At 33.6% G+C, this 17,763-nt stretch overlaps 1 protein-coding gene across 1 annotated transcript in view; it reads right to left on the reverse strand.

Moving 5' to 3' along the window:
- Positions 1–17,763, reverse strand: part of LOC149807303 (receptor-type tyrosine-protein phosphatase delta-like) — a 434,670-nt gene that overhangs the window by 340,545 nt on the left and 76,362 nt on the right. Inside the window, exon 2 of the mRNA XM_089965081.1 lies at positions 409–489. The gene's annotated coding sequence lies outside the window, so the exon portion shown is untranslated. The remainder of the gene's footprint in view (positions 1–408; positions 490–17,763) is intronic.

Consider the following 17,763-nt stretch of genomic DNA (forward strand, 5'->3'; position numbering starts at 1 on the left):
CAGTGACTTGTGTCTCAGATGAATATCAAAGTGACACAAAATCATCTGCCTTGGGTTTCAGATAAAATATTATCTAAATTACCATGAATCAGTTTCATTATCTCCACCACTTGTAATCAGAAAAACAGTCAACTTGAAAAACCTGGCCTGCTCAGTAATTACCATATAACAACTGCAGGTTGACTAAAGCTGATTCAAATTCTCAAACTGAATGTTATTTTGACATAATTTTTCTAATGCAGATTCATACAGTACTAATCATAATTCTCATAAGTTATAAAAAAAAAGAAATGCAAAGATGAAATAAACAACCTGTCTGATTGCAAAATCTTAAATTCCAATAATAAATATACTAATTACTAATTATAACTCTGAATACCAAGTCATTAACAATTATTTTAAACTCACCAATCATTCATTTGTATATTCTGTTGGAATGTAGTCTTATTTAAGCATCTACATTTGTGCTTCTGAACAGAGCTGCATTACCTGCAAAGAAAGATAAGAAATTTAAATAATGAATTAATTCATTCATTCATTCCATTCATTCATTCTTCAGTCATTCATTCATTCATTATTTAAATTAATTCATTCATTCATTAATTAATTAACTAATTCTATTTATTTATTTAAATGGTTGGCTGCCCGGATGATTGGATAGATCAATCAATTGGTTGGTCATATGGTGGGTTGGTAGGTAGGTAAGTAGATAGATAATAGATTGAATAATAGATGATAAATCATAGATGATAAAGAGAGAGAGAGAGAGAGAGAGTTAGATAGGTAGATAGATAGATAGATAGATAGATAGATAGATAGATAGATAGATAGATAGATAGATAGATAGATAGATAGATAGACAGGCAGGCAGGCAGGCAGACAGACAGACAGACAGACAGACAGACATAAATAGATAGATCGATAGATAGATAGGTAGATAGATAGATAGACAGATAGATAACTTCATTATGATGCTGGAAAAAATTAAAACTTTAAGATGTGAATGAACTTATTGTTTACTTTAATGCTATTGCATCATCTCTGATGACTCATACAAAAAGAATATAGATTATATGAAAGACAACTGCATTAAAAGACACCAGTTTCTTGTATCTTAATCATGGTGAAGTGGAGGAAACCCTACCATTAACTACACTGTATGAATCTAGAGTTGTTCCCCTTGGATCATTGAGGCCTCTCTTTATCTTTTGACCCACCCCCCGCCGTACCAAATATCAGAAAAGTAATAATCTATGTTGAGATTATTCAAAATTTAATATTCAGAGAGTGATAATTTGTGTGTATTAACATTTACCATTACAAATAAATTAGAATTCTGATCTTTTGTCACTGCTTATTACAAAGATTCACACATGCATTACTGAAGAGAACAGATAAATATTGAGTATTCCATTACTGCAGAAGGCTTCATTCTAATTAGGCTTATAATATCACAGTCTAAAAATGACCTTAACAAAACACATATTTGGAAAAACTGTCAAACTGGTCTTAAATAGTCATTGCTGGGAAATAACACAAAATTTAGAATACATATGGCATGAACAGTCGAGATAAATTAAATACAGATGAAGAGAACTTAGGAGAATATGATAATCATGTTTCTTGTTTGTAATTGTCAATAATCACCAATATCCCTACAAAAACAATTAATCCTAACTGTACATGTTTCAAGTTTTTCATTGTCTGTGATGAGCATTTCCTCATGAAATGAATCTGTATTGTCAAACTAGAGGTCAAGGGAGGTAACCACATTGACTAATACCGTCCTCTCAGTATTAGCTTTTGAATTATTTTGAGTTATATCCCTTCAGAGATCACAACTGGGATTTGAAAATGATACATATAGTACCTTATTAATTAATTAAACTTCAAATTATTCTTAGTAAAAGACTGTAGATAACATGCAATAAAGAGCTGAACTTTGTGATAATTTTAAAAACTCTAATTTACAGCTAAACCTGTATGTAAAATTTCATTTGCACATCTCTAATGATGTAAACAATGTTTGCATCCAAAGAGGTAAAGTATACAAGGTTATACAAAAAAAACTAAAAGATTACTATACTGGATTGAAATTATAATGAAGTTATTTATATCTGAATCCAATTAAGCCTATTAAACTTCAGTTTATAACTCAAGTGGTTTTTCCTCAATTATAGTCACAAGACTTCTGTCAAAAATATACTTAAGTTGAAAAACGTGTTAACAGATTTTACAACTACTATTTGAGTCTGAAAATTTAATCAGGCCATCTTTACACACAAAAAAACCCAAATAATATGTGTACCATAATTTTATTTGTCTATCTTAAGTTGGTTATTTTGCTTAATTGTGCTGATATATCAGGTAAAAGGAAAAGAGTTCAAATATTTGTATTTTAAAAAAATCCTGAAAATTTGCCATTTGGCCTGAGCTCTAATTAGATGACCTGCATTTTTTCCAAACTGTATATGTCTAGCTTAAGTCCTTAAAAATTTGTAAAAATTTAATGATGGCTCTATTTAATGGTCTGAAAAACTAATAAGGTCATCTAACAATGGAAGAAAATATGCTGGCTAAATTTCCTTTATCTACATTGATCAGTTTGTGCACATTCTAAAATTATCTTTCCTTTTTAGATGGACTGGATGTATGGTTGGTTGGTTGGTGTTAAAGACACTTTGATATATTATTGGTTTTTGTCATGACATTAAAATGGGAGTTATGTGCCTTTCAATAGAACATACCAAAGCAGCTAGATGATGTACCAATTGGACCACTACAGAGTCAAGATGGACATAACCCTTGGATTATGAGTTTGATGAAGTACCAACTGAACCACTACAGAGTCAAGATGGACATAACCCTTGGATTATGAGTTTGATGATGTACCAACTGAATCACTACAGAGTCAAGATGGACATAACCCTTGGATTATGAGTTTGATGAAGTACCAACTGAACCACTACAGAGTTAAGTTGGACATAACCCTTGGATTATGAGTTTAATGATGTACCAACTGAACCACTACAGAGTCAAGATGGACATAACCCTTGGATTATGAGTTTGATGATATACCAACTGAACCACTACAGAGTCAAGATGGACATAACCCTTGGATTATGAGTTTGATGATGTACCAACTGAATCACTACAGAGTCAAGATGGACATAACCCTTGGATTATGAGTTTGATGAAGTACCAACTGAACCACTACAGAGTCAAGATGGACATAACCCTTGGATTATGAGTTTGATGAAGTACCAACTGAACCACTACAGAGTTAAGTTGGACATAACCCTTGGATTATGAGTTTAATGATGTACCAACTGAACCACTACAGAGTCAAGATGGACATAACCCTTGGATTATGAGTTTGATGATGTACCAACTGAACCACTACAGAGTCAAGATGGACATAACCCTTGGATTATGAGTTTGATGAAGTACCAACTGAACCACTACAGAGTCAAGATGGAAAAGACCGTGCAGTAGAGGTGTGGCAAAATTCCACACAATTTTTTTATTCTGGGTACACAGACACACAAATACACCCACTGTGACCATAAACACCTTGTATATTAAAGTATATTACAATGCATGCAAATAATTGCCATATAATAGGGTCAAAAAAACCTTTTACAAATTAGGCAAATTCAACACATTAACAATAAAGTTTTTCATTAATTCTTCATTAGTAATGCTGATTAGCTATATTAAATAAAAATTGTCTGCATTTATTTATTTTTCTCTTTAATTAAAAAAAAATAATACTTGTGTAAGTTCTTTTCATAATATTATATCTTAGTCTTTGAATTATGACCAAGAAAAATATTCAAACCACTTCAATTCAACTATCGTGAAATGATAACTAAGAGTCCATAAAGGATTACTTTTATGTCGAAATTTGAGAGAATACAGCTCAGCCAAATTCAAAATAGAACTATCGATCCAGTCATCACTGTCATAATTATTCAGACTGAATTTCTGCTTTATGCTATGAACAGTGCCTAATGCTGAATTCAATATGATCCCAGTCTACCATCAGCAATTGAGTCATAACTTCAGTTGCCCAGGCAACATCATTTTTATGTCTAAAATAGCATTTTGTAAATCAAAGAGCACAGCTAAAGGAAATCATCTTAAGAAAAAAAATATATTCAACAGTTGGAACGTTTCACACTAGTTTAATTCAATATTGCAATCTATACTGCTATTGTATCTTGTTATTTCAGATAAGGCTGAATAGAAGTGCCAGAAAGATTAAAAGCACTCAAGGTTTCTATTCTTTCATTAAATTGATTTTTTTGTTCCTCTGAAAACTTAATCACCACAGTAAAAGATTATCCATTAAAGATGGCTGCCCGTGCAGTACAAAAATCCTTCCTTTACATCTATTAAAATCAGTGAAAAGGCACTGTCAAGATGAAAGACATCTCAGAAGTTTTTTTCAAGTTTATTTTATTTATTCATTAGCCTTCCAACAAATTCTGGATGACAGATGGATAAGACTGATGCTTTTGTTGAATTAAATTAGCCCCATAATGTAACAATAACAAATTTAAGAATTATGGAATGCATGTATGAAGTAGCATTTCAGGGACCCCTCCATTTCAGGGACCCCTCCATTTCAGGGACCCCTCCGCAACAGTGGCTATATGGTGCCAACTAAACATAAAGTTAAGAAAATGAAAAATGCACAAATATAAAGATTTCAAAATTCTGAAAAAAGGTATAAAAAATAAAAAATATATAGATAGGGATTTATGCATTTCAATAAAAATATTTTTGTAGCATATTCAAAATGACATTTGCATGTGTTTAATAAAAGCACATCCCTCTTTCCAGTCAGGACTCTCATTAAATATATCTTACAAAGCAACATCTTCATCCTGATATGCCTCATAGAAAAGAATTAAGCGGCTGATAAATCTGCCAAGAACATTAATTATTCTCTTAGAACTTACTACTGTTACTACCTTGTGTATAATTACAACTTACCACTTACCAGCATGTGATGCGGGCACTGTGATGGGGGAATATTGGTAATGAGATTGCAAAGGTGTTTTTAGGATGGCTTTAACCTTGTGTAATTTACACAAATAAAAGTGTTGACAAGTGCACAGTGCAGGCGGTACATCAAATATGGTTCATGTAAAAACCACTCAAAAGAACAAACCCATGGAACCAAATTTTAATTTTCAGTTTCAAGGTCTTATCAGTTTACAGAGGAAAGTGTGGAGGTTGAAAAATGCAGTTTTTATATACAAGTAGATTAACAAGCACATCATCACTGACTTTATATATTTTTAAAAACAAACCCAAACATTGTCAAAGAGATTAGAGAATTTTTGATTCATACTCTACAGAGATTTGAACCTGGGTCTATTGGCAAATGACACCCACTGACTTGTGTGAACACACCAATCCCAGACTCTCTTGACCATGTACACATCACCATAAAATAATGCTACAAAGATGATGGTAGGAATATGCATACAGTGGACACATGTCCACCTAGTAATTAATATATGGATTGGTGCATGCAGGCAAGGTGATGAGTGTTGTTTACCTGTTGGCCCAGGTTTGAATCTCCACAGAGTATGAATTAAAAATTCTCTAACTTGTGTTAAAATTAATTTATTTGTATTTATAAAATTCTGTTATTATCAAGCATTCTCCTGTAGACTCCAGGGATAGCACTTTCCATTTTTTTTTGGTGTACCAGTATATCTGTAATTCGCTATCATTAATTGTATATACCTTGATTTCTGTCTTAGGAATCCAGAATGATTGTGCACTTAAATGAAAATGAATTACTAGGTCAACATGCAGGTGTGTCTGCTATGTGTGATTGCCTACACCACCAACTATGGTGATGGTGATGTGCACATGATTCAGATGGTATAGGGATTGGTGTATGCAGGCAAGGCAATGAGTGCCATTTATCCATGGATCTGGGTTCAAATCTCCATAGAGTATAAATAAAAAGTTCTCTAACCTGTGTGATAATGTTATTTATTCTTATTCAAAACAATTCTGATAATATTATCAAACATTCTCCCATATAATCCAGGGATAGCACTTTTAATTCTGATTGGTGCATATTTGTAATTCTCTCTCTCTCTCTCTCTCTCTCTCTCTCTCTCTCTCTCTCTCTCTCTCTCTCTCTCTCTCATATACACATATATATACATACAGCTGGATAAAGTTTCATAAATGAACCACTAAAACTCCACACTGAATCACAGCCCCATAATTGTGGTATTTTTTTACCAACATAAATCACCAGACTTGATGCCTGTGAATTAATAAAAAGATCTGAAACCATGTATTCTCTTGATCCACAATTAATTGATTCTTACCAGGGTTTCCAGTGTACAAAACAATCTGACTTGCATACAAAACTAATTTCACTTCAGTATTAATACTGCATACAATATGTGGCATTCCCATGTCTTTCTGCTCTTAAATCCACTCATGATTTTGAATGGTCTTAAATCCCCTGATAATGGATTCATGATTTAGGTATAAATTGACTCATAATGGACTCATGATTTGGGCTTAAATTTACTCATAATGGACTAATGATATGGGTATAAATTTACTCATAATGGACTCAAGATTTGGGGTTAATTCTACTCATAATGGACTTGTGCTTTGGGTATCAATCCATGGGGTCAAGATTTGGGTATAAATCCACTCATTATAGACTCATGATTTGGGGTTAAATCTACTCATAATGGACTCAAGATTAGAGTATAAAAACACTAATAATGGACTCATGATTTGAGTATAAATCCACTCATAATGGACTCATGATTTGAGCATAAATCCATGGGCCCAAGATTTGGGTATAAATCCACTCATTATAGACTAATGATTTGGGCTTAAATCTACTCATAATGGAATCATGATCTGAGTAAAAATCTACTCATAATGGACTCATAATTTGAGTATGAATCCACTCATAATGGACTAATGATTTTGCTGATGTCAGCCTGCCTTGGTTTTAGAGAGGAACTTGTGTGCAAAAGGGTATTAACTGTAGAAACTCGCTTATGGCACCAGGTCACTATGATGAATCCAGATTATCTTCCAAAGTAAATCAAATAAGCAATCAGATTGAATCAGTTTCATCTGCATCCACTCAGACTGAGTAAGGACAGACACCAGTTTGGCTATTTACATATGTCAAGGGTCAACATGGAATTAAGTGGATAAAAACAACATTGGCTGCAATGTTAAGTTGTGGTAGAAAAAAAAAAAAGAAGAACCATTTGCAACAGCTTCTGGACTAAAAGTATTTGTAGACACATGATATTCAAGATGAAAACTTTGATGGTGAACTGGAATTTGTTATTAGGATGGATGCTGTAACAGCTTGAAACACATCAGTATTTGTAACCTGCACAGAATATAGCAAGACTGAAAGATAAAGTTGATTTGTACACATGTTTTGCTCAGTTATTCATTCCATACCCTAACACCCAATGTCTTCATCCAACCATCCTGAACCAAATTGCTGACCATAAGGAATGCATCCAAATTCTGAGAGTATTTAAGATCCTTTATTATAGAACACATGCAAGGCTGAAAAATGATAGCACAAAGTTCTTGAAATAACATTTAAAATGTGTGTACAGCAGTTCTTGTTTACTTCATGGTGAGACAGATTCACTGAATTTTATTTATAGATATAGACAGGTTGGGACGCTCAGAATATCCTGGCATAAGTGAAAGGGTTGTTGAAATATATTCTGATTCATTCTAAATAGTCTGGAACAGACATTTAACGCTAAATGTCATAATTAAAGACAGGCTAATAAACAGATTAACTAAACTACCTGTATGTCCTTTTCTCTCTGCGTATGGAACTGAACAGACATCTGAAATTACATCTAACTGGTTAGCTTTATGCTTGTTTCCATCTGGCTTAAAACACCTGTGCATGCCCAACTGGATGGTTTCAAAACAATGTTATAACCAACATTTGATGAGTTCCCACTTTTTGAGTATTGAGACTGGAAGGTAAATTTCCTGGATTAAAATGATTTTGTAGTTTTTGTCTTTCACTAACAGAATATGAAGGCACCTACTGTTGTAATTTTTGTCTTACAGGTCATCAGTAAAAAAAATGACCTAATATGAGTACCATAATTTCATTATCTATCTTAAGTGGATTTCTTTTGTTTAATTGTGCTAACAAGGCTTTAATCTTTGGGGGTATCATGTCCACTTTGGGATAAAGCTCCCTAAATAATTTTTGTGACAGATACTGACTTGCACCTTTTATGCAATGCCCAAAATAGTCTGAACCACATGATACATTTATTCATTTTAACCTTTTCACCCCACAAGTCTCCAACTCTGAGACAGTTTGAAAATATAATTTCTCTAAATGATTGTCACATGGCACAGTAAGTTGCATGTATATGAACTTATGCAAAAAAATTGTTTAAACTGGTATGAGAAGAAAACTGCCAATATGTGTGGCTTAATTACTTACATTAGAACATTCATACTACCTGAAATAAAATTTATCTCCTTTGAGAAAAAAATAAATAAAAAAAATACAGTCTTTATATTATGAGGGTAATCTCCCTTGTGTCCCTCAATGATCAAGATATATAGAGGAATTAATTCTAACTTATTATTCCTGTACTAAATGCATTAACATGTCATTTGAAATACAAGACATGCTCTTATTTAAATGACTGAACTTTGCTGAAATATGTGATTTTCTTAACACTTTATGTAATATACATTTCATATCTTTATATATATGAATCTTAGGATGACACTGTGGAATATGGCAATTCCAATAAAAAAAATATCCCCATGACACTGAAACATGACATTTCCAATACAAAGTTTGGATGACACTGTGCAACATGGCATTTGAAATAAATAAAATTGGATGACACTGTGAACATGGCATTTCCAATAAAAAGTTTGGATGACACTGTGAACATGACATTTCCAATAAAAAGTTTGGATGACACTGTAGAATCTGAAGATTGAATTTAAGAAACTGATTTTAAATGAATCACAATACAATATACTCTAAAGTTTTTGGACCAAATTTAAGAAAAAAATCAATGAATGTTGCCCACCCCACCCCCACCCCCACAGACATATGCACACATAGGAATTCCTCACTATAATGTTGTTCATGATATAAAAGTTGACCACCTTATAGGTGAAGTTACCTTATATTAAGGTATTTGATACATAACATTATCATTTAAGATGGGGATGCCAGGTGGCTAAATGGACAAAAGTACTCACCTTTACCAATCAATACCATCTCATATCTATCTACATTGGTTCAAGTCTCAGACTCAGCCAGTGTGGGTATGGGAGAAAGCTTGCCAGTAACTTCCTATATGCTGAACAATGGCATTAAACCCATAACAACAACTATTTAAGCATGAAAAGGACCTATGAACATGCCCACTTTATAAAGGGACAACCTTATACTGAGGTGCCTTAATGTAAGGGAATATGTGACACACTCATAAAGACATGATGGGGCTGGTTTACAGAAAATTGTCTGAAGCAATTGGCAAATTCACCTTACTTAATCATTAAACTAAACTGAAAAAAAAAATCATGTGTAGATGGGTCATCATCAGCTGAGTAATTGTTACAGAGACTTAATGGCTCAGATCATGATTTGACCCAGTATGCTTTAGCTGCCAGTATTTTATTTGATTTCACACATCACAATATTTTGTCCAAAATAATATTTTCATGCCAGTAATTTTCTTATTCATATTTTACAGATTTTATTTGTACGCACATTTTCAGACACAACTGTACTTCTCCAATGAAAAGACCAAGAGACAAGGTCCGATAACATTTTCCGACTGTGAATGAATTTTTTCATTATGATAGGAAATAGCCTCTACAGGTCAGAGCAAAATGGTCTTAAAGTGGGAGAACCCGGCACTTCACTATTCATTAGGTCATCAACTATGATGTAATAAATACATGTACCATTTATTTAAAAAATATTCTATATACTCACTTATACTGGTAAGTCAAGTCCGAATGCAAACTGCACATATCCATATATATCATCGCATAAAGTGCCAGCAGATCTGGGTCTGTGAAGTTTGTTAGGAGTAATCAGTACAACAAAAAACATAGACCCTGATCTGTAGGCACATTCATGGTCTATGATGTTCACAGCTTGACTTGACTTACAATATTCAGATGTACTTCTGATGATAGGTTTTCAAAGACCTTATATCAGTCATTTGACTATATAACTGCAGATATTAGTTTCATGAAATCTTTAAAAGGATATGTAATCCTTGTTTATTGTTGGACAAGGTCCATCAATAATATCATATCCATGGACAAAAAACAGAGTTCATATGACATTATTCCATTGTTATTATACTTATCCTTTTTCCTGGCCATACCCAAAACAAATTACTGCATTCCACATTGTGTGTGTACTGACTAACAAGATGCAATGTTGTAAACTTCTCCAGCTGCTGGGAAGAGAGAAATTTTCTAAGTAGAAAAATAAGGTGACAGGGTCCAATTTCATAAATTGGCCCCTGGCAAATTTCTTAAGTTAAGGCGTGACTTTTTCAGCTATTATTGTTTACTATTTATAGATATGGATATATTTGTGAACTAGGTGTTTCGGGCTTGTGTTGTTCTTGAAATTGATGTCAGGCATGTACACCTTCCATAGTTGCTCTGCAGTATGTTAATAGTGAAATACCAATAGTTGACTAGGAAGAAGAGCTAGCCTTCCATAGCAGTAGACACGTGGGTTCAAGGCAAATAGAGTATCTCAAAAATGGCTTGGATGACAACTATTCTTAATTGCATCAAGCTATTTAGTAGACAGTGTTTTTCAAAATTTTAATCCAGAAAAAGGGTTTGCAGTTGCACTGTGAGCACCACATGCTGTAAAAAATGGCCTTAAGGTGTGAAAAATGCATGTATAAAATAGGGGTTGGGGTGCATAAACTTTTTCTGCTATGACCTGCCATTGACTTCTCTGGTCAAGTGGATAATATTCTTATGCTTTTTTTTAATATACGTATCTAAAAATATGGACCTTTCTGACTCACTTGCATATTTGATTGTTTATGATTTTTTTTATACTAGGTCACTGATTGCAGCATTAAATTTGTACATAAAAACTGGTCCCTGCCCCCTTAAGGAAAATTTATAATTTGTTATGGTGCAGTCAGCCACATCTATTATACTTTTCTGTTTTTTTGTGTATATTTAAATAATTTTTATGTATCAGCTTCATTATATTTTCTTCCTTTTTCCATGTATCACTTAGTGTTGTATGTAATGCTCTTTAATAGAGGGAGCTAACTGTGTTTTGTATCTCAATGTGAGAACTATTTACATCATGACAAAGTAGCATATTTTGGACTTAACTTACTAAATATGGGAACAAAATGGTAACCATAATGTATTGTCTTGCACTTTCTGTAGCTGTCAAGGTTTGCACCCATATTTTTATGAATAATATTCACATTTCAATACAGACACACATAAACAGTTGCATAGCATGTCAACATGTATTCTTACAAATAATTTTAGTCCACAGGAGCAGATAGAATTCAGAGGAATCATACATAAACATACTGTTGTGAATATTGGACGTCACCAGTGGAACGGTCTTAGAAATAATGATGCATATGGCACATTGCTTGCTATATTTTGGTGAGAAGAATGAAAGTTTTAGCACACCGACATAGTTTCTATCTTCATGACTCCACTCTGAAGTTGACATAAGAGATTCATATCTCACACTTGGGTGATAATAGGAAATGTTTCAGTGTTATGAATATATCTTGAAATTTCTAGGTTCAGTTAACAAAGGGGGAAAAGCTTAAAATCAAGTGGCAGTTTCATGCATTTGACAATACACATACAGTTTCTCCTCAGAAAGTCTTATGTTTTCACTGAATCTTAAAAGAACATCAGCATCACTTGTTTCTTTTCTTTTTGGAGGTCTCAGTTTCCATGGTAAGAGATTAGGATTAATTGGTTAGTCATGCTGAAAGAAACAATAGCTTCAGTTTCATCCAGAAACTCATTCTGATCTAAGTGCACAAGAGAGTGACTTTGACGGACAGATTTAGCTTCTGCAGGAGTTGTATGGTATGTGTTTATCAAAAGCCAAGCCAGTGAAAAGTTTTTTACCTTGAACTGAATTTTCCACTGTAAATATTTGGTCTATACCTTATCTTATTATTTACTATGATTTTGTAAACTCCAGAAAACATTAAAGTCAGTTGTAAGTAAATTGGTGTCTGAGAACAAATATCTCTGTTAAATTGTATTGAGTAATTTGTATATGTATTGTCAATTTTATTGGCTATGTATCAGTGAATTTATTTGATATGTCACTTTGTAAGTTTTAGGGTCCCACACATCAGTATATCAATATTCCAGCATTGTCTAATGTTAATTGATTTAACTTTGACTTCTCCAGACTAGCTAGACTTGTGTTGTGCTTACCCCCCCCCCCCACAACACACACTGACACAACACTGATGCTGCTACTAGCATCTCCAGAATAATTATGAAAAGTTAGGTACTGCTTCTTTTATATCAGTCTAAAAGTACTTCTAAAGCACATGATTTACTTAAATGTGTGATTTCTTTAAGTTTGCAAGAAGAGTTTATAGAAACTTTTCACTTCTGTCACTGACAACTGACAGAGCATTTCTGTCATTCCCTCCTAAAATTTTTAACTTCCAGATCTCTTCTTGACATTCATGAAACATTGTAAAGGAATTTTGATTTTGTACTGATGCCATGGTGGTAAACAAAGACCAAAAGCCTTGTAGGTTGCAAACAATTTGATATCTTTCAAGAAATGCGGTCATTTATAATTCACAATGTAAATAATGCAGTGCTTTTTGCCACAAAGTAGCAACTTTTTTAAAAGCATAATACCATTTTTAGTTTTGTGCACAAAAAGTTTTCCTGTATACCATTGTACTAGATAATGTCTAAATATGTGATATGCACACAATTTTTGACATAAACCATTTTCAGCCAAATTCTTAAGGTGGCAGGGTCCAGTTTCATAAATTGGCCCCTGGCAAATTTCTCAAGTTAAGGCTATGGTGTGACTTTTTCAGCTATTATTGTTTACTATTTAAAGATATGGATATATTTGTGAACTAGGTGTTTTGGGCTTTGGTTTGTTTTTGAAATTGATGTCAGGCATGTACACCTTCCATAGTTGCTCTGCAGTATGTCGATAGTGAAATACCAATAAATGGCTAGGAAGAAAAGCTAGCCTCCCATAGCAGTAGACACGTGGGTTCAAGGCAAGTAGAGTATCTCAAAAATGGCTTGGATGACAACTATTCTGAATTGCATCAAGCTATTTAGTAGACAGTGTTTTTCAAAATTTTAATCCAGAAAAAGGGCTTGTATTTGCACTGTGAGCACCACATGCTGTAAAAAATGGCCTTAAGGTGTGAAAAATGCATGTATAAAATAGGGGTTGGGGTGCATAAACTTTTTCTGCTATGAACTGCCATTGACTTCTCTGGTCAAGTGGATACTATTCTTATGCTTTGTTTTAGTATAGGTATCTAAAAATATGGACCTTTCTAACCTCACTTGCATATTTGATTTTTTATGATTTTTTATACTAGGTCACTGATTGTGGTATTAAATTTTTTGTACATAAAAACTGGTCCCTGCCCCCTAAGATGTCTTGTCTCACTATATCTTGTTTTTTTAGTAGGATGCATGTAAGGGGGATTTTTCAGCTCATCTACTCGAAAGTAACCAGTGTGTATTTCTTCATTCATGTACAAATCAAAATACTGCATAGAATCTGTGTAATTTCATGTAATTACCTGCCATAAATTTGAAAGTTCCTTTATTCTTCATAAATAACAGTTATTATACTGAATGATTCTCGGAAGGCTATTTCTCAACAGATCTTAAAAGTTGACTTTCATGCAAGATGCCCATCCAGTTTACATGAGTGGACCACGAGATCTTAAAAGTTGACTTTCATGCAAGATGCCCATCCAGTTTACATGAGTGGACCACGAGATCTTAAAAGTTGACTTTCATGCAAGATCCCCATCCAGTTTACATGAGTGGACCACGAGAGCATGCTGCGCCATTAAAAGAATTAGACAAAGCCAACAAACCAGATGAGTACCTTCACAATAGAAATTTTAAACTGTAGCTGAAAATTTAAAAGTTGCTTTTTTAGTTAAGAATAATGATTGTCCATGACAGATTTCCCCAAAAAATGGCAAATTTTACAAGAGGCCAAAATTCCATCATCAAATTACAAATAAAAAACATGAAGTGGATAAAAATATGTTGTGAATACAAAACTAAAAGCAGTTGTCATTTGTGACCCTTCTCTTCCTGCCGCCCCTTACCTCTTTGCTACAGCAGCACTTCTGAATGGCACTATGGTGATCATATACATTTTTATGGTACCAATGTTTGCCAGATTAGCTGACAGCATTGAAATGATCCCCTTGGGATTCAGTGAACTCTGATTTAAAAAATACACGAATGATTCCTATATTACAAGAAAGAAATATTAAAGAAAGAAACCTCCTCTTCTGAATTTCATTTGAACTCCTCAGTTGTAGATACCACTAAAGCCCAGTCATGTACTGGTTGCCTATCAAAGAATTAGTAACTGATTAAAATAATCCATGGGGAAACAGATCCATATTTTATGAGTTTTATAAACTGCTATGAATTTACATGTGATTGAATTTAATTAAATATCTGATTAATCTTGTATAAGTTGAATTATCAAACTGCATACATTGGGATAAGTTCATTCATTCTGTAAGTATTATTTTTACTGTCACACCCAAGATGGTGACTTACTAGACATAGGAATATTGGAATAAATAAGGAGACTGAAATGGAAATGATTTAAATATAAATTTATCCATGAAACTAATATATATTTGTCCTAAGGATCAATAATTATGAAAAACAAAAAGCAAAACTGCTGATTGCTCCACTTCATTATTTAAATAATTTGTATGCATCTACAAAGAAAATAAATTGCAAATCTTTTACAGGTTGAATGTGCTAACAATTACAAATGTATTTCATTAAATCAGATTCTAACCTAGATTTTCCAATGTTTATACTATATATACTCACTTATAAGTCGAGCCAAATGCAAAAAACAAAGATCCAGATCTGACGTAGCATAATGTACCTGCACATCAGGGCCTATGTTGTTTGTTCTGCTGATTACTCCTAACAGCCACACAGTTCTAGATCTGCCAGCACAATGGTAGATCTGGGTCTCTGCAGTTTACGGTTGAAAGCATATAATAACTGAGTATGTATGGTATGTACCAGCACTCAATTTATACTCTTGCAGACTAGGAGATGTGTCATCCTGCATACCGAAAGAGATGAATGTGGTTAGCGAGTCAGATTTGCAACCAAAAGGGTGCAGGGTTTAATCCTACCATTTGATTACACTACACAGAACAAGATCTGCTGGTGCATTATGTGATGGCAGATCTGGGTCTGTGCATTTTGCAGTTGGGCTAATCTTATAAGCAAGGATATATGATAAGTCACAATAAGCTCCCAAGTTGTAATTTGAACACAAATAATTTGCCAGTAGAGGGAGGTTTTGAGTTGTTTCTATGCTAAGCATGTGGCAGAAAATAATCTGCTGAATCAGCACATTTTAGGGTCACTGTCAAGATGAAACAACTGATCAATGGAAAGTGGAGTCAACATGGATTAGGATATTTCAATTTTGTATCCATTAATTCAAGTGGAGGCTGAAAGATTTGTTCTTAAAATTCTGTGACCATCAGAATTGAAGATTTGCTGTAAAGGCTGCCAGACCAGTGGCTGGCTCAAGATATGTTTTCATTTAAATTATGTAGAAGTCTTTAATATCACAGAATCTGGTAATTAGATACAACAACTTTCAGGGAAATGCTTGTGAAATACATGCACCAAATATAAAATTTGCGGTGAGAAAATATGGAACCTGAGCACTAAAAATAAGGTTTTGTTTTTATAATGACTACTATAAGTTGTAATCAAACTATCAATTGAAAAAAACATTTCTTTATTGGAACTAAATACATGTGATATCTCCCTGATATCTCCACTTAAACTGTTCATCTGGGTGACTCAACTCCCTTAATTAAATCCTAAAATTTGGCCAAAAAGGTGAGAACAATAGTCCCATGTGGGCCTGAGATTACTCACCTGCTGACATGCTTAACAATTGCAACTGGAATAGAAATGCTGGGTAAGCAGCATGTTGATTCCTAATGGAAACATTTCAGTGTTTCTCTACTTTTTGCATCTTCAGCTATATTTGATGGCACATAAGCAACAGTTGACTTCAGTGATGATGAACTTTTATGCCTGGATTCAATCTCTCAAAGTTTGTAAAATTATGTTTTCATATTAAATTTATTTTTTCTATTTTCTAACAATGGTAACTACATCATCATCGTTTGTACATAAATGAAAGCTCTTTATGCCAGAGTAATTTTCATCAATTTTGGTCAAGGTTTGTTGAGCAGTTGCTTGGAAGAAAAGCAAAAGTATTCATATATGATGGTAGATCACTGATCTGATCAGTATGATTCATACAAACTTGCAAGTTCTTTATGCCAATATGCTCTCTGCCAAATCTGGTTGAAATAATGGTATGTCCAATGACTTTCGAGAGGAAGTATAAACTAGCAAATTCTGGTAAACAACCGTTTGATACAGACAGGTGAGCTAAAAACTGGAAATCGCCTTGAATGTTACAACAGATTTTCATAAATAGTCTTTATTTTGGAACAATCTTTCTGAAATGAAGAACAAACCTCCCTGATGGCTATTCAATAAGTGTCACATGAATGGAACTATATACTCTCTCTCTCTCTCTCTCTCTCTCACACACACACACACACACACACACACACACACTTTTGAAATGGAAAAAATCTGGGACAAATGCTTAAAATGATAATAATGAACTTATTTAAAGAGGATAACACAATTAGCTCGATGAAGTAAATATCCTTATTGATAATTAAATAAGATTTTTATCTTGATGTGCAATGATGACAAAGGTTTGTTAGGGAAGCAAATGGTGGTGCAAGGCACATGCATTGCATTTTGCTGTGAGTATTTGTGTCCACAATCATGACATCTGTGAAAACAACAGACATTAAGGATGCAGAAACCTTGTTAACGAAAGACAATGTGGTCCCTTAAGTCTGCATTTTAGACACAAGTTTCTGTTATGTTGGTACTAACATGGCTGAAAAATTCATTTGCAGAATTATTTATTTTATGAACGTTGAAAAACTAGATGCCAGAATTAATTGTGATTTAGAGTATCTTCGTGGCTTCCACCATTAAGTTTTATTTCCAAGCAGCAGCAACAGCAAATTAATGATCAAAAGGTCTTTTTGCATTTGCTGTGATTCTGTCATAACAGCTAAATTTGCCTGTAGTAATCACATCCGGATTTAGGTATGTCAATAATCAATAGATCTTACCAGGTGCAAAATTAGCTGGTCGATTTACAACAGCACTGAGTGCAAGCAGGCTCCCTAGGTTACTAGGTGTGCATGTATATCTTGCCAGATATATGGCAAGTGTTGGTATACAAATAAGGCCAGGTAATGTGCTTTTGTAGTGGTGGAAATGAGCTGAAAGTATATTGATGAAAATCACTATTCCCATCTGACTTTAATGTTGATTAGACTAGAATAGAGCTCA

This window comes from Sinohyriopsis cumingii, chromosome 1 (genome assembly GCF_028554795.1).
Source record: "Sinohyriopsis cumingii isolate HCF-2022 chromosome 1, ASM2855479v2, whole genome shotgun sequence".
NCBI classification, from domain to species: domain Eukaryota; kingdom Metazoa; phylum Mollusca; class Bivalvia; order Unionida; family Unionidae; genus Sinohyriopsis; species Sinohyriopsis cumingii.